General features: G+C 36.9%; 1 protein-coding gene across 1 annotated transcript in view; it reads right to left on the reverse strand.

Moving 5' to 3' along the window:
• The window catches only part of nhsl2 (NHS-like 2), a 221,653-nt gene that overhangs the window by 180,539 nt on the left and 27,539 nt on the right, over window positions 1-13,575 (reverse strand). The gene's annotated exons all lie outside the window — the stretch shown is intronic.

Genomic DNA, 13,575 nt, shown 5'->3' on the forward strand with positions numbered 1-13,575 from the left:
GCTATGGGCAATGAAAATTAAGATGTAAAAAATCCTTTGTAAAATAATAATATTTCACCACAAGCAATAAAAATATGACACACAAATGTTTGCAGGTATTGGTACCATGTGTGCGCTAGTTCATCAGTTATTAGTACACATATGGAGTTATTTTGTTTTATTATTTCATTAAATTCAAGAAAAAAGTGATGTGAGAGTTAAGATAGTTTTGAAAGTAAATTAAATATATGAACAAAACTGATGTTATTTGGTAGGAGTTCATATTTTAGAAGAAAGAAATGATAAATGTCAGCTGAACGGGGACAGATGGACCCAGTGTTCAAGCTGAGACAGCCAGTAAGAAAGTTCAAAACATTTATTAAAACAAAACAGAACAGAAACGAAGCACGGCTTGCGGCGGCTGCATGAGGGGTAGGGGTCACTGACACACTCTGGTGTAAGAAACACAGGTAAGTGACGACGATGATCTGACGGAAGATGATAATCTCAGTGAGTCACCTGGTTTCACAGTTCAGTCCATCTCCCTAAAAAAGGGTGCGATCCAGGCGATGGTCTGACAACCAGGTGGCATCTGATTAGGATTCCTCCTGGACGTCTCCCTGGTGAGGTGTTCCAGGCATGTCCCACCGCGAAGAGGGCCAGGGGGAGACCCAAGACACACTGGAGGGACTATGTTTCTCGGCTGCCCTGGGAGAGCCTTGGGATTCCCCCAAAGAAGCTGCCCCAAGTGGCTGGGAAGAGGGACGTCTGGGCCTCCCTACTGAAGCTGCTACCCCCGCGACCCGACCCCGGATAAGCGGAAGAAGATGGATGGATGGACGGACGGACGGATGGATTGTGATTGCGATGAATTGATGTCATTCCGAGCTATGGAAGGCCAAGAGTGGGCTGTTGGAAAAAAATACTGGTATTTCAAAAATTAAATCTTCATAAACAAAAAAAAATTAATAAATCAACTAACTGCCTAGCACAAACACTTGAGACGCTTCTAGAAACAGTGGAGATCCGAACAGGAGCACAAGAAGTGAATTTTGTATAATAAGTAACAATATACAGTAATTGTATACAATTGTTACAATTGTATAATTGTAATAAAAAAGTGGTATTTTAAAATTGGTCTGTAAATTGTGAGGACATTTGGTCTGTATTTTCATTAGAGGGTTTACAGCAGCATCTTATAAGAGTTTGTAACACAGCCTGACAACGGAGACATCCTTTAAAGCTGGAAGAGGAACCAACAGCATCGAATAGGTCTTTGTATTTATTTTATAGTTGATATTTGAAGCCCTAATTTTAAACAAAAGTCTACTTGACATTTTAGGCTCAGGTTACTCAAGAAAAACTGAGAATGAAGGAGGTGATCTGGCTTTAGAGCCTCTGAGACATGTATCGTTTCTTTAACTTTACACCCATGGAATATGTTTCTTTTTTGCATAGTTAGAATACATTGAAGTTCGCAAATGTGACACAAACGGGTTCAGTTCCCAAAGCTAAGGCTTTCATACCAGGAAACTTTGAAATTAACAGAATTTGTTAAATCAAAAGAAACTAGCTTTGGGAAACATTTCAACAAGAACGCAGGGCGCCTCTGTTACCGCTGAGTAGTTACTGGGGACCAGGCCGTCCCTAACTAGGCCAACAGCCGCCTGCGAAGATCCTCAGCTTAAGCTTTGATGAGCTGGGAAGTCTTTGATGGAGAATATGTGTGATAGAAGACACAACCCAAAACCGGGTTTCATTTAAGACCCCAAAACCAGACATTACTTTCTTTATCGTTCCATTCGTGTTTAAGGCCTAATTAATCCACAGCATATGAGGTGTGAAAAAAAGCTGCGTATTTTCTAACCTTTGTTGCATTTTTAAAATTGACTTAATGCACATAGGCAATAAGGAAATGGCTTAGTATTGTCAGTATTTCAGCATTTGAGCTAATGAAGTTTAAATCATGTTTTTATCCACTGTAGGGCATATAGCCTGCTTGGTCTGGCATTAGATCAGACTAGGAGGGTTAGTTGTTCAAGTCTGCATACATTACTGTTACTACACATCTAACATACCAAGCAAAAATTGGTTGAAAAGACGACATGATTTACGTACAAACGACATCTACAGTTGGTTGAAAAGTGAAAGGCTGTAATTTTTCAGATCGTTGAAAAGACGTTGAAAACTTGCAACATCTTTACTAAATCAAGACTATGATGAACCAAACAGATGTAACCTAAAAGACAACTTCTAAGGAAAGTGTGACATAATCATACAAATTCTTCAAAGTTTGCTAAAATATACTTCTTTACAAGGTTTTGGATGATATATTCCCATAGGGAAGACTGAAGATCCACAACTAGTGATTCAAATTCCTGATTTCAAATTTGGATTGGTGTTACCAATCAACTTAGATTATTTGTAAAGCCAATTCTATAATAAGCAGAGTTTTTTTCTTGTATCAAGGGGATCCTTCCATAATATAAAGGCATTGTTTACAATATGTTCAATAAAAAAAGAGGTTTGACTACATTTCAACTAGTTTTGCACCATTTTTTGGCCACGATACTCAATACCTGGCTGTGCAGTATTGGCCGATACTACCATACTGATACCATCTGTTTGAAATTTATGTGTGTGTGTGTATATATGAAGAACTGCATACTACTTGGATGTGAAATAATTGCCATCATGGCTTTGTCAATGAATCCAGCAGAACTTTTTATTGCCTACCTGGAATGGGTGACAATAGATGAATAAACTTTTGGCTCTCAAAATGGTATCGGTGCCCTATTTGTTGATACTCGCCGATACCACCATTTTAGTGCCGGATCGGAGCCCCGCTCGATACTGGTATCGGTGCAACACTAATTTCAGCTATTTATTGTTGAAACTCTAGTAAATACTGCTTGAATAAATAAAAAGTTCTGGTTTTCTTACACATGGTTAAAGGGACACTATGCAACATTTTTCAGTTAATTAATGTGTTCCATAACGTTATGGATGACTAAATGAGTCATTTCAGGTTGAACAAAGGTATTCTCGGCCGCCCTGGTGGTCTGTGGGGGAAATACTGCACTTGCAACTGCAGGAGCACCGACCCGCACCCACAGGCTCAGAAGTCTCGTGAGAGTCAGTCTTGCTTTACGGCGAGAACTGCTTCACGCCCCCAGTTAAAAGCATGCTCGTTGCTAGCACAGTGGCAATCTTTGTGCAGTTATGCTACGTTCACGCAGCAAAAGCAGCAAAATCGCGTCTGCTGCTTCATTTTTGCTGCTTGTACCAGTTAGTACTGACGCGCGGCTGAAGCAGCTTTGCTGCTCTGTCTGCAAAAGTGTGTCTGAGGCGCGTTGGGCGGAGCTTCACTATCCTTTCTCTGCCTTGCAGCTATATTTGCTGTGATCAGTGGGAATAAAGTAGTTTTAATATGTTTTTAAGTGAGAAAATACACCTGAAAACGTAATCAGTGCCGTCAGTTCATCCAGATTATTATCCTGCCTTCAATATTTTTTCTGTCGGAGCCGCTCAGACCCCCACATACCAGGGATGCGCCGACAGTATGGATCCCTTCATCAGCAGCGGTTCACGGCGGCAGCTGGTAGGTGTTTTTCATCTAAATAATCCAAACTGCATATTCTGCCGGCAGATTTCTGCCTTTTAAGTTAATTTAGGCGTCAATAAACTGTTTAAGAGCAGTGATCATCAGCGCTGTGTCTCTCTCCCTGCGTTAAACGCACCCGACGCGCTGCTGCAGCCGCTCAGACGTGCTGCGCCTGCAGCTCAAAACGCGCTGCGGGACCTTTGCATGTAAACTCGCTGCTTCTGTCGCGCCAGCTACATCCAGTGTGAACACAGCGTTAGTCATTCGCTGCTAAGCTCAAAACAACCGCGCCTGGCTTGACGGAGAAACCAGGAGAACAGCTGAGCATATTTACGACAGTGCACTTTTACTTTCGCCCTCTGGAGGGAGCCTCACTGGAAAATCAACACCGGTTGCATAGTGTACCTTTAAGCTATACATACTTATAAAATCTGAAAAAACTGGAAAGAAACACAAATAAGTAGAAATAGATACAGTAGTTATACATAAAAAGAGAGTCAAAGCCACTCTTTACCTCCACTCTAGCTGTAATCCCAACGCTGTACAACCCCACCCTGACCGCTCTCTTTCCTCTACCCTTCTCACCCATCATCTCTAATGCGCATATTTGCAAAGAATAAATACACAATAAAACAGCATTATCTTTAAGAGGAGTCAGATGAAGAAGTAAATAACTCATAAGAAGACTTCATTTTGGTAACTGTTCTGTACTGTTTACTAATAAAAGAGTGATTATTCCATCAAAAAGTGTCAAATTTTTTGCATTATGTATTTATATGGCTAATGGTGTTAGCAAGCTGTCCAGTTAGTAATTTAATTACATTACAATGGAAGTAGCTGTCCTGCAAACGCAAATTGATTAATTTGCTTTTTTGCTGTGCTACCCTGGTGTTGGCATTTTATAAGCGGGAAGGGCTTAGGCCTGAGTGGCAGTTTTCACATGAATGTACATCCAATCCGAGGCCAGTCTTATTTGTAAACAAAACAACAAAGGACAACACAGAGAACGAAGGTGACATTACACCATATTCCGTCTAAAATCATTTCTTTTTTGTTCTTCCGACCTAAAATAATTAACTATTGCTTATTTTTCCTTTGAAGCCAGGTTATGTCACTCTGACATACCAGTAAAATGTATTTTCCACTTTTTGTAAATGAAGTGGACAGTGAATGCAATAGAGCGATTCTACTAAGTGAGCGATTCTGCTTGCTTTCAAAGAAAAATTAAAACTTGGCTCCATGAAGTTAATTGGCTCCCAAAATCCTTTCCTTTTTTATTTTTATCACTATATTCCCTCAACTTTTCTGTATGATTTTTTATCTTCTAGCTATCATGGTCTGGCTCCGCTTAAGGCTAAACAGTAGTGGCCTCCTCTGTATATAATAACATGATATTCATCAATTAAATGCATGGGAAAAAATGTAATCAAATAAACTACTGTCTATCAGTTAATCGTAAGTCTATTACTTGTTTGAATTCCTTAACACAAGCCTTAAAAAGAGGGTGCTCCTTATTTCTCAAAACATTATATCACTTTGTGCTCACACTGGATTAGAATGCACTAATTGCTTATCATTTCTGTAATTTTAGAATTTTTGTGTAATTTCAGAAGAAAAGCTTTCTTAACTAATTCAGTTTCACTTCATTATCAAAGGTGTGCCTTTGATTAGATTTCTTAACGACCCTTTAGTTTAATCTAATGAATTATCAGAGCATGGCAACATTAATAAGACTAAAAAAAAAAAACAAAAAAAAAAAGGAAGTTCAAACCTCTGACCTATTTTCTTTCATCCATCTGTCATCTGTGGTAAATCCGATTATCTCTCCCTTTCTTCTCTGACCTGTTAGGGGCTTTACCTTTTCAAGGCTGGGTACATTTTTATGTTTGTGTCAAAACTGGGTGGAAAAATCCAGCACTAATTGGTGTTTATGTGTAATTGAATACACACAAGTCTAAAGTTTCCAGAAAGATCAAAAGCAACCCTGATCCTGTTGTCACATCATAGGAGCAGAATATCTTAGAGAGGAGGAGAGAACCTAGAAAGACAGGCTGAATGTTCAACCAAGACACACCAAAGTCCAAAAACGAAGAAAGTTGGGAGAGAATTTAAAACTAATAGTCAACACTGATGATTGCTGATGAATGGCTTAATCATAATTTTATCTTTTAACAGCGTCACCGCATGAAGCTTCATCTATGGAAGAACTGATCCGAGTGGCTAAAAAGCAATGCTGTCTTTAAAGACACCAAAACCCCTATTATTAAAATAAAATAACAGATCAGGGCTGCAAACTTTTCAGCAAACCTTGGAGTGAAATTTTGAAATAATTTGGAGCCCCTGTCAGGGTTAGATCAGGATAGGCGCAGCTATAGGTTGGATGGTTTCAGAGGATTTAACTGAAACAAAGTTGTAAAATGTTGAATTTTTATAGCACAGTAAATGTTACTGAGTAACTGTCAGTGATCTGTAGTTATGTGGAACATTTTTTCACACAATATACATTATTTTCATTGATTTTCAGAGAATTGAAGTAAAAGAAGTGTGGGCCCTACTAAAATACTTCCATCTTAAATATACTGTAAACTAAGACTTTGCTAAAACGTTGCTCATTAATTATTCTCTGCAGTTCAAGTAAATTAATCAATGGGGAACTAATAAGCTATTATTGGATTATGAAATCGAATCCTCTGCAAACTACACTGTGTATGAATATTAGTAATTTATTTTTTAAATCTTAAGTTATTATTATTATTATTATTTATTTTTCTACAATTGACAAAACCGCTAAACCATTCAGACCTTCTAGGAGGCTGTAGATTCTATAAAAACTCTCCATGACATAAGGCAGCAATTCTGTGGATGTTTGATTTTGGTAGATTTTATGGAAATTAAGTTTTTAAACGTATTCAATGGACCAAAAATAAGAATAAATGAATAAGACAAGTAATAAAAAAATTAGAACATCCCTGTGGTTCCTCTTCTATCAATCCAGGATAACTGAGCTGTTCTGCACATCCTCTCTGAATGTGTTTTGTGCTTCGCAATGGTTCTTTTTCTTTTTGTAGACCTCCTATGGATTTGAGAGGCAAACCTGAAAGCTTTAAGAATTTACTTTAGTTTAGTGTTGATTTAATTAGTCCTAAAATCCAACGGGAGATTATTAAACTAAACTGAGCAATGATTTAAATGGACTAAAACTGGGACTAAATCAGGTAATTAAACTAGAACAAACAAGGAGTAAAGCTGGGTAAATAAAGCACTAGAGAAAACCAACAAACTGCCTGCTAGTTAATCCCAACTGAGCACGAATTTGGTTGCTGGAGTGAAACTAAATCAAAAAATTATTTACAAATGCTATTTAATTTACATACTTTTTTATGTCTGACTCATAACTGAGTACATATGTACTTCAAAGAAACCTTTGTAGTAGGTTTGAAAGCTAATACTCAGAATAATTCATATTTATAACCAAATTCTGCACTACATGCAGATTAAAATACGTTTTATTTTTTTTTATGTTCAATGGCTTTTTTTCTGGCTTAATAGCTACTAATTATGGAACTAAGTTAGAAATATAACTGCTTAAATTTAGTCGCAACTTGGAACGATACTTGGCCCAACAAACAGCATCATAAAGTCTTGGGAGCATAACATGCTTCCTTCTTCATCCAAACTGCCCAGCAACGGCATTTTTAGACGGCATACACACAAACCGGTTCATTTTTAACTTTTGGGCCGTCTTAAATGTCAGCCTGTGAGACGCCTGCTCCAATCAGACGCACAAAAGATTCAACAGATGGAGGGCTCCTGACTAAGGCCCGTCTCCTTCTGTTTTCCTCCTGGAGATCTTTCAGGAAATTTCCTCAGAACTCTTCTTGTGTGTTTTTTTTACTGGTGCATTGTAAACTGCAGCCACAAGCACAGGGTTGTTTTTATTTCTATAACGTAGTTTAATTACATTCTGTCCTTTAAACGAACCTGACTGATATGAAACACTACTTCATGTATATACTGGTAATAAAGTTGACTATGCATTGCATTGATCAATCCTTTTGTTATTGCGCTTTAAGATGGAGGACATTGAAATAAATAAAAATAAAAAATTTAAATGCAAAATGTATTAATTTATGTGATTCAGATGTAGTTTTATTGACGTAAACAATGGAATATTAAAGTAGGACACGTGGGAACTAGCATCATATACTTTTACTAATACATTTCAAACTAAAAGGACAACTAATCTAAGTAGGCAGATGCTGTATATTCAGTAAACTAGAATATAATTGCTTGTCAGATTATGATGTAATATTCTAATCTTAAATGTTATGTTTTTGTTAGCTGTAGGTGAAAAATCATCCCAAATAACAGAAATAAAGGCTTGAAAACATCTGTTTGTCTATAAAATGGGTATAGGCAATGAGCTAAGTACCTGAAATAAAAACCTTTTCAATGTTATTCCAATTTATTAAATATGACTGAGTAGCAGTACATGTATTCAGTGCTGGTGGAGTTTTCTCCAGGAGGGGGCCATAAATCAAACGTACACTAAGTTATCACACCAGTATATTTATATGAATACCAACAACCAAAACATTATAAAAACACTTTTTAAAAACAAAACATAATTTCATTAACAGCTTTACATTTCGTACACAAATCTTGCTCTTCTGAGGCTTTGTGAAGGTAAAACTGTGTTTTACATGATCCAATATGGTGTCACAAACCTGAAGTAATAATGTACCAGTTTAATAATAGAGAAGCTATTAGCAGTCTTTCTATTTTGCTAATATATAAAAACTATTTTTTGACCATGTGTTCATTTAAGAACAAGTATGCTGCAAATTATCAAACATACGTACATTACAAATCATTACTTATCAAATATACAGTACATATTTTCCATGTGAATCCCAGATTGTTCATTCTTCTTTGCCTTTTCTAAAAAGTGCTTTAAATGAGTCAGATCCTGATGTTTGAAAAAGGAGGCAGGAAAGCAGGATACAGTGTTAGGCTTTCTGCATGCAGGTAGTTACTTTTTGCTAAGCCAGGACTTGGAAAAGGATGGTTCTTGCGCCATTTCTCTCCCTCTCTTCAATGCGTCTCCAACTCCCACGACTCCTGTAAATCACCCACAAAACGTTTGCGCTGTGGCGGGAGGTGGTCAGTAAATCCACTTCCTGTCACCTCATGTCGCAGCTCTCCTGCGCCCAGAGCTCTCCTATACCTTTGTATTGCAGAGGAGCTACTGCGCATGTACAACTTTTAACGCGAGTCAATGGGCAACGATTTTTGCACCCTAGGGCAGAAATACATCACCAATCTGACGAAAAATGGAATGACGCTTTACTAGTAATTAAAGATTTAAAATTTATCTTGCACATCTGAAAAATATGTTTCAATATATTTCAAAATATTTGAAGTTTTAATATAAAATTTAATTATTAAATTAAAAAAAATGTTTTTATTTCTTAATCAGAGTCATTGGGTGGGGGGTGCGGCGCCGTAGCGCTCTCTATTGGCCGGCAGCCACTGCTTGTATTTCAGGCCTTGCTATGAGTAAGCAGACCCATAATGTTATTTTTTTGTTTTTCTTTATTGCATATATCTAAAGTTAAGGTTTTTTTTGTGTTTTTATTTCTCAACCTATTCTATCTAGAACAATCCAAAATCAATCTAAGATGATCTGTCAATGGAATTAGTATTTTTACCCTTAATATTAGATAATTAGATATTATGAACTTGAAATGAGAGACTGCAGTTGTTTTTTTCTTATTTTATATGTAAATTAACTTATTCAATTGGAAAAGTGTCTTACTTACCTTTTCAATTCAAGAAAATTCACTGACCTTAAGGACAAAATTGACTTACTTAGATTTCCATTTCTTGCATTCTTGTCTTGTTTACAAAATGAAGATCAGTTCTCTTCCAGTTTTTACACTTTTAACCAATTGCTCTAACTCTATACATGGGCCAGAACATACCTGTCAGGTCATATTTATCAGGAAACGTCACAGAAAGATTTTCTTTACAGTTCAAAAAACATTCAACTTAACAAAATAAAATCTATTTAATTCATTTAATTAAATTGAGTTGTGCAGATCACTAGTAATTGTTGCACTGGCCATCTTTTTAAATGTGGGATCCACTTCCCACTGAATAAAAATACCTAAATTAAAGGATTGGTTTTTCAAAAGTACCAATAGCGGCACCCTCCCACCTGCTGCGCATGAATCATGTGATCTTTGGCTTTCCACACTTAGAATGATTCATGCTGAAAGTGAGTATAAGCTTCTTTTTTGTGCATTCAAAGTAGCTTCCATATCCACACTTACTTTAAGAAAGAACTGTAATGCCAAAGGAATGTGTTTATTCTAAGGAGTATTGCAAATCCAAAAGTGCTTTAATAACTGGAAGATGCTAACGTGACTTAATAAAACCGAACTTAAAAAAGTTAGATCAGAAATATAGTTTAGAAAGATTGAAAAGCACAAAATAATGTATTACACTGCTAAAAACAATCTAAACTTAGTAAAAAATTATTGAAATAAATGTATTTTAGCTTAAATTGAGTAGGTAAATAAGATGATCTGTCAATGGAATTAGTATTTTTACCCTTAAAATAAGATAATAAGATATTATACACTTTAAACCAGAGACTGCAGTTGTATTTTTAACTTATTTTAAATGTAGTGTCTTATTTCACGGGAAAATGTTTACACGTACTTGTTGAATTTAAGAAAAAAAAAGCACTTATCTTAAGAAAAGTTGACTTTCAGTGTTTTGTAGAGTGCATTATTAAGAGACTATAAGGACTTAAGGACATCAGATTTAATCCAAGCTGACCTTAAGACACTGACTTATATATATTTTACATTTAAAGCTACAGTGTGTAATAATTACAGGGATATACAGTCAGAAATGTAATATATTATACATAACTATGTTATTTTATCATCATCTACGAACTCAGCCTCTTAACCTTAATATTTGCGTTGCCTTAGAATTCGTTATTTATAATTACATAGGAGCGGGTCTCGCAGCCATGGAGGCAGACATCTTTGCGCTACGGCAGCGCAGAGCCAACAAACAAGCGATTGCGAGATCCCCAAAATGTCACAACGATGTAGAAAAAATAACGGGTATATTTATTATCTTAAGTCTACATGAAATCTATACCCTACACAGACTAATGAAATACTATCTGTAAAATTATCTATGTAAACAAACCTCATCACTTGAGAAGGTAGGTGATGCGGACGTCGTGGAAGACATTTTGTCCCGTAACGCTCGCCATACTGTTGGGGGGGAGAAGCGGTGGGGGGGAGATGTTCATGTTGCTGCAGTCTGCTGTCTGACCGCTAGATGTCGCTAAAAGTTACACACTGTAGCTTTAAGTATGTGATATAACACAAGATGTGAAATTAAGGAATATGAACTTCATTACAGCAAAACAATAACAATTGCATTCTTTATAGGGATCGAACGGTTTATGAAAACCGTCTGAACCGTTCGCTTCGACTGTTGGTTCGATTCGCGTGTGTTTCGTTTGGTTCATGCGCTGCTCCTTTTTCTCATAGGCGAAGCGTTTACACTCCAGAGCAGAAGGTGGCAGTACTGCGACCAAAGCCAACCACCAGTAGTAAACAAGAAGAAGAAGCGAAGCAGCTTAGCTGGGTGTAGCAGAAAAAAATCAGTTGTTGTGGAGAATTGTGTGGGTATGGCGAGTGGGAAAGAACTGGAGTTGGAAGACGCGCCAGCAGCACTTTATAGGTCTGCTGTATGGGACCACTTTGCATTTAGAGTGACCTACGATGAGGGCGGAAAGAAAGTTGTGGATAAAAGTGCAACAGTGTGCAAGCATTGTGCAACACGTTTTGTTTATGCTAACAGCAACATGACCAACATGTAAGGCTAAAAATCAACATATACCGAACCGAAAACCATGACCACGAAACCGTGAACCGAACCGAACCATGGATTTTGTAAACCGTTCCACCCCTAATTCTTTAGTTATCCAACCTTTTAGGAAGCAGTAGGGCGCAATCTTCCCAGGGACCCAGGGAAACATGATGTCAGGTTTGAACTGGATTTTTGCAGTCTTCCCAAAACACAAACATTATACTCTAACCCAGGACTAGGCAAGTCCACTTCCTGAGGGTCGTTATCCTGTAACTTCTGCATGTGTCCTAGATCAAACACACCTGAATCAATTAGCTGGATGTCTAAAAGGACTCTGGAATTGGCTCCAATACAACTAATGGTAGATTCTGTTTATTTTATTTATTTCTATAGTGCCAAATTACAACATATGCCTTCTTAAAGTACTTTACAGAAGCAGTCAATCAGATCATACAGTCAGTTTGGTTCCAAGTTTTCTATCTAAGGTCACTCAATCACTCGACCGCAATCCCTCACACCAACCATGCATGTAAAGGGAAAAATTGGAGCTTCTACTTTCGTTCCTAGCTCCTATTTTTTCCCCTTCACGAGGTCAACAGTAAGAACACTATCCAGGTAAAGGAGCTCCAGACTACTAAGCTGAATCCAGACAGGTTTCAGGCTTAAGGACGTCATTATGGGATGAACACACACATGAATTACACAGGTCATACTTGGACTACAGCCATCCAGAAAAGAAATACACAAGACAAAAGTTACCTAAATGTAGTGAACGGTTTAAGCTCTACATTCTAAACCACAAAAAAATAAAAAGGTGAGGACATTAGCATCTGTCGCACAGAATACATGTCATAAAATAACGTATTTTTATTAAACTGTGTGTTTCCAAGGAGATCTGTTGCGCAATGGATTATGGGTCACTGTATAGTCCCTAGCAGCGGCTAGGGACATCAGGAGATCCCTATGCTAAATAGATTGGTGCTAGGAAGCATACTGTTTTACTAATCCTAGCTCCTTCCTAATTTCCAGCACTTCCGGATAGCTCCTATTATATACTTCCAACTTGACTTAAGTGTCCTTTTACAAATTTAAGGTATTTGAACTGAGCCTTCAACTCTATACATGCAGGTAGTCCAGCTATTTGTCCCCATGTAGGATTTAATTGCAGTGAGGTATGGTAGAAATAAATGTTATAAATTTGCATTAATTGAAAAATTAATTGAGGGTTTTTTTTTTTCAAATTTTATTAATAGCATTAATAGTATGACCGAAACAATTAATTGGATTCATGATGATTAATCAATTATTGAAATAATCGTGAGTTAATTTAGTAATCATGACAAAGGCTGAATCCCTAACCATGCCTTAACTCCGCTGGTTATATTCAACAGTCTGTCGCGGTGAGCTTGTCGCAGGTATGACGCAGATATTTATGATCTATGCCCATTTTTTAAGCGTAGTCTGCGCTATATTCCACAGGGGTGGAATATAGCGCAGACTACGCTTTATCCTTTAGTCAGAGACTTAGACACCCTGTCTGAAAGAAGGAGCGCTTCCGCAGGTCATTTATTCCTGCTGCCACCAGACTCTATAATAATGCACTATAACCACAATAACTCCTGTAAAAACCACTGTGCAGTTATATTATAGTTTTTTAGTTCTTAAATTATTGACTGTGCAATATTCTGTGCAATATGCTGAATGTGCAATATATGTGAATAGAATAGGTATACCACTATCTCACCGTTGCTCCTTACCTACTACGCTTTAACGTAAAAGTAAATCCACATATTACATATTTTTATTTCTTTATTTCTTATTTTTATTTTGTTTTTCATTGTGTGCGATACAGGTACACTTGCACCTTAATCCTTATTTACCTCATTTATCTTGATATACTGTATATATATATATATATATATATATATATATATATATATATATATATACATTGTTTATTGTTTATTCTTAATGCCCCTTTTCCACCTTGTTTGCACCTTCTTTGACTTCTATGCCAATATGTGACAAGTGAATTTCTCCGCTGTGAGATCAATAAAGCTCATCTAAGCTAATCTAATCTAATGAAATTA

This window comes from Cyprinodon tularosa, unplaced genomic scaffold (assembly GCF_016077235.1).
Source record: "Cyprinodon tularosa strain WSP-4 unplaced genomic scaffold, ASM1607723v1 ctg321, whole genome shotgun sequence".
NCBI lineage: Eukaryota > Metazoa > Chordata > Actinopteri > Cyprinodontiformes > Cyprinodontidae > Cyprinodon > Cyprinodon tularosa.